The sequence below is a fragment of the Coregonus lavaretus genome (assembly GCF_964263955.1).
Source record: "Coregonus lavaretus genome assembly, chromosome: 5".
Lineage (NCBI taxonomy): Eukaryota > Metazoa > Chordata > Actinopteri > Salmoniformes > Salmonidae > Coregonus > Coregonus lavaretus.
The window spans coordinates 11,720,465-11,732,889 of NC_139992.1; the positions used below are offsets into that span (position 1 = coordinate 11,720,465).

At 44.1% G+C, this 12,425-nt stretch overlaps 1 protein-coding gene across 1 annotated transcript in view; it reads left to right on the plus strand.

Annotated features, from left to right (window-relative positions):
* LOC311129579 (gamma-crystallin M3-like) overlaps positions 1–12,425 on the plus strand; it is a gene marked incomplete at both ends in the record, with an annotated part of 79,069 nt that overhangs the window by 23,287 nt on the left and 43,357 nt on the right. The gene's annotated exons all lie outside the window — the stretch shown is intronic.

Below are 12,425 nucleotides of genomic sequence, written 5' to 3' on the forward strand. Positions count from 1 at the left end.
CCTGTCCACAACCTCAAACAGTCACACTCCAAACTCCACTATGGCCAAGACCAAAGAGCTGTCAAAGGACACCAGAAACAAAATTGTAGACCTGCACCAGGCTGGGAAGACTGAATCTGCAATAGGTAAGCAGCTTGGTTTGAAGAAATCAACTGTGGGAGCAATTATTAGGAAATGGAAGACAAACAAGACCACTGATAATCTCCCTCGATCTGGGGCTCCACGCAAGATCTCACCCCGTGGGGTCAAAATGATCACAAGAACGGTGAGCAAAAATCCCAGAACCACACGGGGGGACCTAGTGAATGACCTGCAGAGAGCTGGGACCAAAGTAACAAAGCCTACCATCAATAACACACTACGCCGCCAGGGACTCAAATCCTGCAGTGCCAGACGTGTCCCCCTGCTTAAGCCAGTACATGTCCAGGCCCGTCTGAAGTTTGCTAGAGTGCATTTGGATGATCCATAAGAGGATTGGGAGAATGTCATATGGTCAGATGAAACCAAAATATAACTTTTTGGTAAAAAGTCAACTCGTCGTGTTTGGAGGACAAAGAATGCTGAGTTGCATCCAAAGAACACCATACCTACTGTGAAGCATGGGGGTGGAAACATCATGCTTTGGGGCTGTTTTTCTGCAAAGGGACCAGGACGACTGATCCGTGTAAAGGAAAGAAGGAATGGGGCCATGTATCGTGAGATTTTGAGTGAAAACCTCCTTCCATCAGCAAGGGCATTGAAGATGAAACGTGGCTGGGTCTTTCAGCATGACAATGATCCCAAACACACCGCCCGTGCAACGAAGGAGTGGCTTCGTAAGAATCATTTCAAGGTCCTGGAGTGGCCTAGCCAGTCTCCAGATCTCAACCCCATAGAAAATCTTTGGAGGGAGTTGAAAGTCCGTGTTGCCCAGCGACAGCCCCAAAACATCACTGCTCTAGAGGAGATCTGCATGGAGGAATGGGCCAAAATACCAGCAACAGTGTGTGAAAACCTTGTGAAGACTTACAGAAAACGTTTGACCTGTGTCATTGCCACTCCTTCGTTGCCCGGGCGGTGTGTTTGGGATCATTGTCATGCTGAAAGACCCAGCCATGTTTCATCTTCAATGCCCTTGCTGATGGAAGGAGGTTTTCACTCAAAATCTCACGATACATGGCCCCATTCATTCTTTCCTTTACACGGATCAGTCGTCCTGGTCCCTTTGCAGAAAAACAGCCCCAAAGCATGATGTTTCCACCCCCATGCTTCACAGTAGGTATGGTGTTCTTTGGATGCAACTCAGCATTCTTTGTCCTCCAAACACGACGAGTTGAGTTTTTACCAAAAAGTTATATTTTGGTTTCATCTGACCATATGACATTCTCCCAATCCTCTTCTGGATCATCCAAATGCACTCTAGCAAACTTCAGACGGGCCTGGACATGTACTGGCTTAAGCAGGGGGACACGTCTGGCACTGCAGGATTTGAGTCCCTGGCGGCGTAGTGTGTTACTGATGGTAGGCTTTGTTACTTTGGTCCCAGCTCTCTGCAGGTCATTCACTAGGTCCCCCCGTGTTGTTCTGGGATTTTTGCTCACCGTTCTTGTGATCATTTTGACCCCACGGGGTGAGATCTTGCGTGGAGCCCCAGATCGAGGGAGATTATCAGTGGTCTTGTATTTCTTCCATTTCCTAATAATTGCTCCCACAGTTGATTTCTTCAAACCAAGCTGCTTACCTATTGCAGATTCAGTCTTCCCAGCCTAGTGCAGGTCTACAATTTTGTTTCTGGTGTCCTTTGACAGCTCTTTGGTCTTGGCCATAGTGGAGTTTGGAGTGTGACTGTTTGAGGTTGTGGACAGGTGTCTTTTATACTGATAACAAGTTCAAACAGGTGCCATTAATACAGGTAACGAGTGGAGGACAGAGGAGCCTCTTAAAGAAGAAGTTACAGGTCTGTGAGAGCCAGAAATCTTGCTTGTTTGTAGGTGACCAAATACTTATTTTCCACCATAATTTGCAAATAAATTCATAAAAAATCCTACAATGTGATTTTCTGGAGAAAAAAAAATCTCATTTTGTATGTCATAGTTGACGTGTACCTATGATGAAAATGACAGGCCTCTCTCATTTTTTTAAGTGGGAGAATTTGCACAATTGGTGGCTGACTAAATTCTTTTTTTCCCCACTGTATGTCATGCAATAAAAAGCATAGTGGTGGCAGCATCATGCTGTGGGGATGTTTTTCAGTGGCAGGAACTGGGAGACTAGTCAGGATCGAGGCAAAGATGAATGGAGCCAAGTACAGAGAGATCCTTGATGAAAACCTGCTCCAGAGCACTCAGGACCTCAGACTGGGGTGAAGGTTCACCTTCCAACAGGACAACAAAACTAATCACACAGCCAGGACAATGCAGGAGTGGCTTCGGGACAAGACTCTGAATGTTCTTGAGTGGCCCAGCCAGAGCCTGGACTTGAACCTGATCGAACATTACATTTACATTTACATTTTAGTCATTTAGCAGACGCTCTTATCCAGAGTGACTTACAGTTAGTGAGTGCATACATTTATTTTTTATTTTTTCATACTGGAATCGAACCCACAACCCTGGCGTTGCAAATGCCATGCTCTACCAACTGAGCTACATCCCTGCCGGCCATTCCCTCCCCTACCCTGGACGACGCTGGGCCAATTGTGCGCCGTCCCATGGGTCTCCCGGTCGCGGCCGGCTACGACAGAGCCTGGATTTGAACCAGGATCTCTAGTGGCACAGCTAGCACTGCGATGCAGTGCCTTAGACCACTGCGCCACTCGGGAGAGTAGCGCAGTCTACATCTCTGGAGATACCTGAAGATAGCTGTGCAGCAACGCTCCCAATCCAATCTGACAGAGCATGAGAGGATCCAAGCTTGTAGCGGCATACCTAAGAAGACTCAAGACTGTAATCGTTGCCAAAGGTGCTTCAACAATGTACTGAGTAAAGGGTCTGAATACTTATGTAAATGTGACATTTTTGTTTTTATATTTAATAAATTAACAACATTTTCTAAAAACCTGTTTTTGCTTTGTCATTATGGAGTATTGTGTGTAGATTGATGAGGGAAAAAACCCAATTTAATCAATTTTAGAATAAGGCTGTAACGTAACAAAATGTGGAAAAAGCCAAGGGATCTGAAAACTTTCCGAAGGCACTGTATATATTTTTATTTTATTGATTCGAGGGCCTTCAAAGGGGCCACCAGTTGCCCATCCCTTCTCTAAAGGCTTATACTCAAGAGGGATTTATCAACATCTTAAAATGTTTAAGGAAATATATTGAACATTTAGTAACATGCAAATAACTAGCTTATTAACAATTACAAATGTGGGTGTAATGATTAATAAATGGTGAGCAAACTGTTTGTAAATGTCTTATAAATGGTTTGTTATGGACAGTTCAAATAAATTGTTACCTTGACTTTTGTAACATTATAACAGATTTGAACCCAATAACTTCGTGGGTGTCAGTCAGTCCAACACCAAAGCCATTCTGCAAAGATGTTGAAAACAAAACGTTGTTTGAAGTCGCTGGTGTCATACAAAGGACAATGTAACACCATAGTTGTGGAATGTGTTTCTTGCTTTATTGCACCTGACCTCCACTCCTGTGAAATTATATTTATCTGCTGGCCAAGGGTAAGCAGAACCATGGCACAATGAGTGCCAATTTCAAGACATCCAGGCATCCAGGCATATACAGTGGGGAGAACAAGTATTTGATACACTGCCAATTTTGCAGGTTTTCCTACATACAAAGCATGTAGAGGTCTGTAATTTTTATCATAGGTACACTTCAACTGTGAGAGACAGAATCTAAAACAAAAATCTAGAAAATCACATTGTATGATTTTTAAGTAATTAATTAGCATTTTATTGCATGACATAAGTATTTGATACATCAGAAAAGCAGAACTTAATATTTGGTACAGAAACCTTTGTTTGCAATTACAGAGAAAATATGTTTCCTGTAGGTCTTGATCAGGTTTGCACACACTGCAGCAGGGATTTTGGCCCACTCCTCCATACAGACCTTCAGATCCTTCAGGTTTCGGGGCTGTCGCTGGGCAATATGGACTTTCAGCTCCCTCCAAAGATTTTCTATTGGGTTCAGGTCTGGAGACTGGCTAGGCCACTCCAGGACCTTGAGATGCTTCTTACGGAGCCACTCCTTAGTTGCCCTGGCTTTGTGTTTCGGTTCGTTGTCATGCTGGAAGACCCAGCCACGACCCATCTTCAATGCTCTTACTGAGGGAAGGAGGTTGTTGGCCAAGATCTTGCGATACATGGCCCCATCCATCCTCCCCTCAATACGGTGCAGTCATCCTGTCCCCTTTGCAGAAAAGCATCCCCAAAGAATGATGTTTCCACCTCCATGCTTCACGGTTGGGATGGTGTTCTTGGGGTTGTAACATCCTTCTTCTTCCTCCAAACACGGCGAGTGGAGTTTAGAAAAAAAAGCTCTATTTTTGTCTCATCAGACCACATGACCTTCTCCCATTCCTCCTCTGGATCATCCAGATGGTCATTGGCAAACTTCAGACGGGCCTGGACATGCGCTTGCTTGAGCAGGGGGACCTTGCGTGCGCTGCAGGATTTTAATCCATGATGGCGTAGTGTGTTACTAATGGTTTTCTTTGAGACTGTGGTCCCAGCTCTCTTCAGGACATTGACCAGGTCCTGCCGTGTAGTTCTGGGCTGATCCCTCACCTTCCTCATGATCATTGATGCCCCACGAGGTGAGATCTTGCATGGAGCCCCAGACCGAGGGTGATTGACCGTCATCTTGAACTTCTTCCATTTTCTAATAATTGCGCCAACAGTTGTTGCCTTCTCAGCAAGCTGCTTGCCTATTGTCCTGTAGCCCATCCCAGCCTTGTGCAGGTCTACAATTTTATCCCTGATGTCCTTACACAGCTCTCTGGTCTTGGCCATTGTGGAGAGGTTGGAGTCTGTTTGATTGAGTGTGTGGACAGGTGTCTTTTATACAGGTAACGAGTTCAAACATGTGCAGTTAATACAGGTAATGAGTGGAGAACAGGAGGGCTTCTTAAAGGAAAACTAACAGGTCTGTGAGAGCCGGAATTCTTACTGGTTGGTAGGTGATCAAATACTTATGTCATGCAATAAAATGCAAATGAATTACTTAAAAATCATACAATGTGATTTTCTGGATTTTTGTTTTAGATTCCATCTCTCACAGTTGAAGTGTACCTATGATAAAAATTACAGACCTCTACATGTTTTGTAAGTAGGAAAACCTGCAAAATCGGCAGTGTATCAAATACTTGTTCTCCCCACTGTATAACTATTATTCACTTACACACATACAGTGAGGGAAAAAAGTATTTGATCCCCTGCTGATTTTGTACGTTTGCCCACTGACAAAGAAATGATCAGTCTATAATTTTAATGGTAAGTATATTTGAACAGTGAGAGATAGAATAACAACAACAAAATCCAGAAGAACGCATGTCAAAAATTTTATAAATTGATTTGCATTTTAACGAGGGAAATAAGTATTTGATCCCTCTGCAAAACATGACTTAGTACTTGGTGGCAAAACCCTTGTTGGCAATCACAGAGGTCAGACGTTTCTTGTAGTTGGCCACCAGATTTGCACACATCTCAGGAGGGATTTTGTCTCACTCCTCTTTGCAGATCTTCTCCAAGTCATTAAGGTTTTGAGGCTGACGTTTGGCAACTCGAACCTTCAGCTCCCTCCACAGATTTTCTGTGTATATATTGATTGACAAAAGACCATAAGGATTGGACCGTAGAGGACTGGAGTAAGGTCATCTTCTCTGATGAGTCCAATTTTCAGCTTTGCCCAACACCTGGTCGTCTAATGGTTAGACGGAGACCTGGAGAGGCATACAAGCCACAGTGTCTCGCACTGATGATCTGGGGGTGCTTCAGCAAGGCTGGAATCGGGCAGATTTGTCTTTGTGAAGGACGCATGAATCAAGCCACGTACAAGGTTGTCCTGGAAGAAAACTTGCTTCCTTTTGCTCTGACATTGTTCCCCAACTCTGAGGATTGGTTTTTCCAGCAGGACAATGCGCCATGCCACACAGCCAGGTCAATCAAGGTGTGGATGGAGGACCACCAGATCAAGACCATGTTATGGCCAGCACAATCTCCAAACCTGAACCCCATTGAAACTTCTGGAATGTGATCAAGAGGAAGATGGATGGTCACAAGCCATCAAACAAGGCCGAGCTGCTTGAATTTTTGCGCCAGGAGTGGCATAAATCACCCAACATCAATGTGAAAGAGTGGTGGAGAGCATGTTGAAATGTTGTCAGTAGTTTATAGAATAAAACAAAAATGTTATTTTTACCCAAACAAATACCTATAAATAGTAAAACCAGAGAAACTGATAATTTTGCAGTGGTCTCTTAATTTTTTCCGCAGCTGTATATACAGCTGAAGTCGGAAGTCTACATACACCTTAGCCAAATACATTTAAACTCAGTTTATCACAATTCCTGACATTTAATCCTAGTAAAAATTCCCTGTGTTAGGGCAGTTAGGATTACCACTTTATTTTAAGAATGTGAAATGTCAGAATAATAATAGAGAGTGATTTATTATTTCATCACATTCCCAGTGTGTCAGAAGTTTACATACACTCAATTAGTATTTGGTAGCATGGACTTTAAATTGTTTAACTTGGGTCAAACTAGTGTAGCTGCAACTGAATGGCTACTTGCTATTAGTCACCGTTAGCGTCTTCACCATTGTCCGTGGCCTACACTATCCACCAGCCAGCTCTAGCTCTAGCCTGGACAATTCGTCGGCCAGTCTGCACAGCGTGCTATCGACCCAGAGCTTATCGGACTTTCTGCCGGAATCACTGGACCCTAGCGCCGGATCATCGCAACCAGCTAGCTAGCTGCAACCTGTTGTTGGCTAATTACCATTGCCCCATAGCAAGCACCAGTTAGCCTTGAGCTAGCCTCAGGCCCATCTCCCGGCCATCTACCTCTCTGTCAACCGGACGGGACCTCCTAGTGTTGACACTGAGCCCCGCCGATCCAACACGACTGGTTTGCCGACGAAATCGTCTGATGTGGTTTCAACAGGCTTCCCGTTGCGACGACCACGAAGATCCATCTGCTAGCCCCGGCCCGCTAGCACACGCAAACTACAACTGTGCTCCCTGCTAGCTGTGCTGAAGCACCAATTTGAACTGCTCTCGGACTCACATATTGCTGTTCACTGGACCTTATGATCACTCAGCTGCACAGCTGATGCCTGCTGGACTGTTCCTTTACACGGTACCCTGTCCTGTTTAATCTGTTTAGCCTCAGCCCAAACTTTATCGCTATTACCAGTTGTTGTCTTAGCTCTCTCTAATAACACCTGTGATTGCTTTATGCCTCTCTCCCTTGTCAATATGCCTTGCCTATTGCTGTTTGGGTTAGTTCTTATTATACAATTTCACTGTAGAACCCCTAGTCCCTCTCAAACTGCCTCAAATAGTTCCTTTGTTCCACCCCCCATACACGCCGAGACCGGCTCAATCGGTGCCTCCAGTGATGCTATCTCTTTCATTGTTACCCAACGCTTAGGTTTACCTCAACTGTACTCATATCCTTCCATATCCTTTTCTGTACATAATGCCCTGAATCTTTTCTACAACGCCCGGAGAACTGCCCCCTTTATTCTATGTACCCAACGCACTAGAAGACCAGTTCTTAAAGCCTTTAGTCGTATCCTTATTCTAGTCCTCCTCTGTTCCTCTGGTGATGTAGAGGCTAACCCAGGCCCTGCAGCCCCCAGTATCACTCCTACTCCCCAGGAGCTATCATTTGTTGACTTCTGTAACCATAAAAGCCTTGGTTTTCTGCACGTAAATATCAGAAGCCTCCTTCCTAAGTTTGAGTTATTCACTGCGTTAGCACACTCCGCCAACGCTGATGTTCTAGCAGTGTCTGAATCCTGGCTTAGGAAGGCCACCAAAAATTCAGAAATTTCCATCCCCAACTATAACATTTTCCGTCTAGATAGAACTGCCAAAGGGGGTGGAGTTGCAATCTACTGTAGAGATAGCCTGCAGAGCTCTGTCATACTATCCAGGTCTGTGCCCAAACAGTTTGAGCTTCTACTTCTAAAAAAACTTTCCAGAAATAAATCTCTCACTGTTGCCGCTTGCTACAGACCCCCCTCAGCCCCCAGCTGTGCCCTGGACACCATATGTGAATTGATTGCCTTCCATCTATCCTCAGAGTTCGTACTGGTGACCTAAATTGGGATATGCTTAACACCCCGGCCATCCTACAATCTAAACTAGATGCCCTCAATCTCACACAAATTATCAACGAACCTACCAGGTACAACCCTAAATCCGTAAACATGGGTACCTTCATAGATATCATCCTGACTAACTTACCCTCTAAATACACCTCCGCTGTCTTCAACCAGGATCTCAGCGATCACTGCCTTATTGCCTGCGTCCGTAACGGGTCCGCGGTCAAACGACCACCCCTCATCACTGTCAAACGCTCCCAAAAACACTTCAGCGAGCAGGCCTTCCTAATTGACCTGGCCCAGGTATCCTGGATGGATATAGATCTCATTCCGTCAGTAGAGGATGCCTGGTTGTTCTTTAAAAGTAATTTCCTCTCAATCTTAAATAAACATGCCCCATTCAAAAAATACAGAACTAAGAACAGATTTAGCCCCTGGTTCTCCTCAGACTTGCCTGCCCTTGACCAGCACAAAAACATCCTGTGGCGTACTGCATTAGCATCAAATAGCCCCCGCGATATGCAACTTTTCAGGGAAGTTAGGAACCAATATACACAAGCAGTTAGGAAAGCAAAGGCTAACTTTTTCAAACAGAAATTTGCATCCTGTAGCACTAACTCCAAAAAGTTTTGGGACACTGTAAAGTCCATGGAGAATAAGAGCACTTCCTCCCAGCTGCCCACTGCACTGATGCTAGGAAACACTATCACCACCGATAAATCTACAATAATCGAGAATTTCAACAAGCATTTTGCTACGGCTGGCCATGCTTTCCACCTGGCTACCACTACCCCGGCCACCAGCTCTGCACCCTCCGCTGCAACTTGCCCATGCCCCCCCCGCTTCTCCTTCACACAAATCCAGACAGCTGTTCTGAAAGAGCTGCAAAATCTGGACCCCTACAAATCATCTGGGCTAGACAATCTGGACCCTTTCTTTCTAAAACTAACCGCCGAAATTGTCGCAACCCCTATTACTAGCCTGTTCAACCTCTCTTTCGTAACGTCTGAGATCCCCAGAGATTGGAAAGCTGCCGCGGTCATCCCCCTCTTCAAAGGGGGTGACACTCTAGATCCAAACTGTTACAGACCCATATCCATCCTGCCCTTCAAAAGTTTTTGAAAGCCAAGTTAACAAACAGATCACCGACCATTTCGAATCCCACCGTACCTTCTCCGCTATGCAATCCGGTTTCCGAGCTGGTCATGGGTGCACTTCAGTCACGCTCAAGGTCCTAAACGATATTATAACCGCGATCGATAATAGACAGTACTGTGCAGCCGTTTTCATTGACCTTGCCAAGGCTTTCGACTCTGTCAACCACCGCATTCTTATTGGCAGACTAAATAGCCTTGGTTTCTCAAATGACTGCCTCGCCTGGTTCACCAACTACTTCTCAGATAGAGTTAAATGTGTCAAATCGGAGGGCCTGTTGTCTGGACCTATGGAAGTCTCTATGGGGGTGCCACAGGGTTCAATTCTTGGGCCGACTCTTTTCTCTGTGTATATCAATGATGTCGCTCTTGCTGCTGGTGACTCTCAGATCCACCTCTACGCAGACGACACCATTTTGTATACATCTGGCCCTTCATTGGACACTGTGTTAACAAACCTCCAAACGAGCTTCAATGCCATACAACACTCCTTCAGTAGCCTCCAACTGCTCTTAAACACTAATAAAACTAAATGCATGCTCTTCAACCGAACGCTGCTTGCACCCGCCCACCCGACTAGAATCACTACTCTCGACGGGTCTGACCTAGAGTATGTGGACAACTACAAATACCTAGGTGTCTGGTTAGACTGTAAACTCTCCTTCCAGACTCACATTAAGAATCTCCAATCCAAAGTTAAATCTAGAATCGGTTTCCTATTTCGCAACAAAGCCTCCTTCACTCATGCTGCCAAACATGCCCTCGTAAAACTGACTATCCTACCGATCCTTGACTTCGGCGATGTCATTTACAAAATAGCCTCCAACACTCTACTCAGCAAATTGGATGTAGTCTATCACAGTGCCATCCGTTTTGTCTCCAAAGCCCCATATACTACCCACCACTGTGACCTGTACGCTCTTGTTGGCTGGTCCTCACCACATATTCGTCGCCAAACCCACTGGCTCCAGGCCATCTATAAATCACTGCTAGGCAAATCCCAGCATTATCTTAGCTCATTGGTCACCATAGCAACACCCACCCGTAGTATGCGCTCCAGCAGGTATATCTCACTGGTCATCCCCAAAGCCAACACCTCCTTTGGCCGCCATTCCTTCCAGTTCTCTGCTGCCAATGACTGGAACAAATTGCAAAAATCTCTGAAGCTGGAGACACTTATCTCCCTCACTAACTTTAAGCATCAGTTGTCAGAGCACCTTACCGATCACTGCACCTGTACACAGCCCATCTGAAATTAGCCCGCCCAACTACCTCATCCCTATATTGTTATTTATTTTGCTCGTTTGTACCCCAGTATCTCTATTTGCACATCATCTCTTGCACATCTATCATTCCAGTGTTAATACTAATTGTAATTATTTTGCACTATAGCCTATTTATTGCCTTACCTCCATAACTTGCTACATTTGCACACACTGTATATATATATATTTTTTCTGTTGTATTTTTGACTTTGTTTTGTTTTACCCCGTATGTAACTCTGTGTTGTTGTTTTTATCGCACTGCTTTGCTTTATCTTGGCCAGGTCGCAGTTGTAAATGAGAACTTGTTCTCAACTGGCTTACCTGGTTAAATAAAGGTTAAATAAAAAATAAAAATAAAAACATTTCGGGTAGCATTCCACAAGCTTCCCACAATAGGTTGGGTGAATTTTGGCCCATTCCTCTTGAAAGGAGGAATGGGCCAAAAAACTATTTTTCAGTTCTGCCTCATATTTTCTATAGGATTGAGGTCAGGGCTTTGTGATGGCCACTCCAATACCTTGACTTTGTTGTCCTTAATCCATTTTGCCACAACTTTGGAAATATGCTTGGGGTCATTGTCCATTTGGAAGACCCATTTGCGACCAAGCTTTAACTTCCTGACTGATGTCTTGAGATGTTGCTTCAATATATCCACATAATTTTCCTTCCTCATGATGCCATCTATTTTGTGAAGTGCACCAGTCCCTCCTGCAGCAAAGCACCCCCACAGCATGATGCTGCCACCCCCATGCTTCACGGTTGGGATGGTGTTCTTCTGCTTTAAAGGTACCCCCTTTTTCCTCCAAACATAACGATGGTCATTATGGCCAAACAGTTCTATTTTTGTTTCATCAGACCAGATGAACGTGGTACCTTCAGGCATTTGGAAATTGCTCCCAAGTATGAACCAGACTTGTGGAGGTCTACAATTTATTTTCTGAGGTCTTAGCTGATTTATTTTGATTTTCCCATGATGTCAAGCAAAGAGGCACTGAGTTTGAAGGTAGGCCTTCAAATACATCCACAGGTACACATCCAATAATTTTCCAAGCTGTTTAAAGGCACAGTCAACTTAGTGTATGTAAACATCTGACCCACTGAAATTGTGATACAGTGATTTATAAGTGAAATAATCTGTCTGTAAACAATTGATGGAAAAATGACTTTTGTCATGCACAAACTAAATGTCCTAACCGACTTGCCAAAACTATAGTTTGTTAACAAGACATTTGTGGAGTGGTTGAAAAACGAGTTTTAATGACTCCAACCTAATGTATGTAAACTTCTGACTTCAACTCTACATATATATACAGTACCAGTCAAAAGTTTGGACACACCTACTCATTCCAGGTTTTTCTTTATTTTTTTACTTTTATCTACATTGTAGAATAACAGTGAAGACATCAAAACTATGAAATAACACATATGTAGTAACCAAAAAAGTGTTAAACAAATCAAAATATATTTTATATTTGAGATTCTTCAAATAGCCACCCTTTGCCTTGAAGACAGCTTTGCACACTCTTGGCATTCTCTCAACCAGCTTCATGAGGTAGTCACCTGGAATGCATTTCAATTAACAGGTGTGCCTTCTTAAAAGTTAATTTGTGGAATTTCTTTCCTTCTTACAGTGTTTCTCAATTGTTTACACACAAATACTGGTACTTGAGACACAATGACCACAACATGTAACTCATGCACCAACCCCCTGAACCAATTCTGCTAAACTAC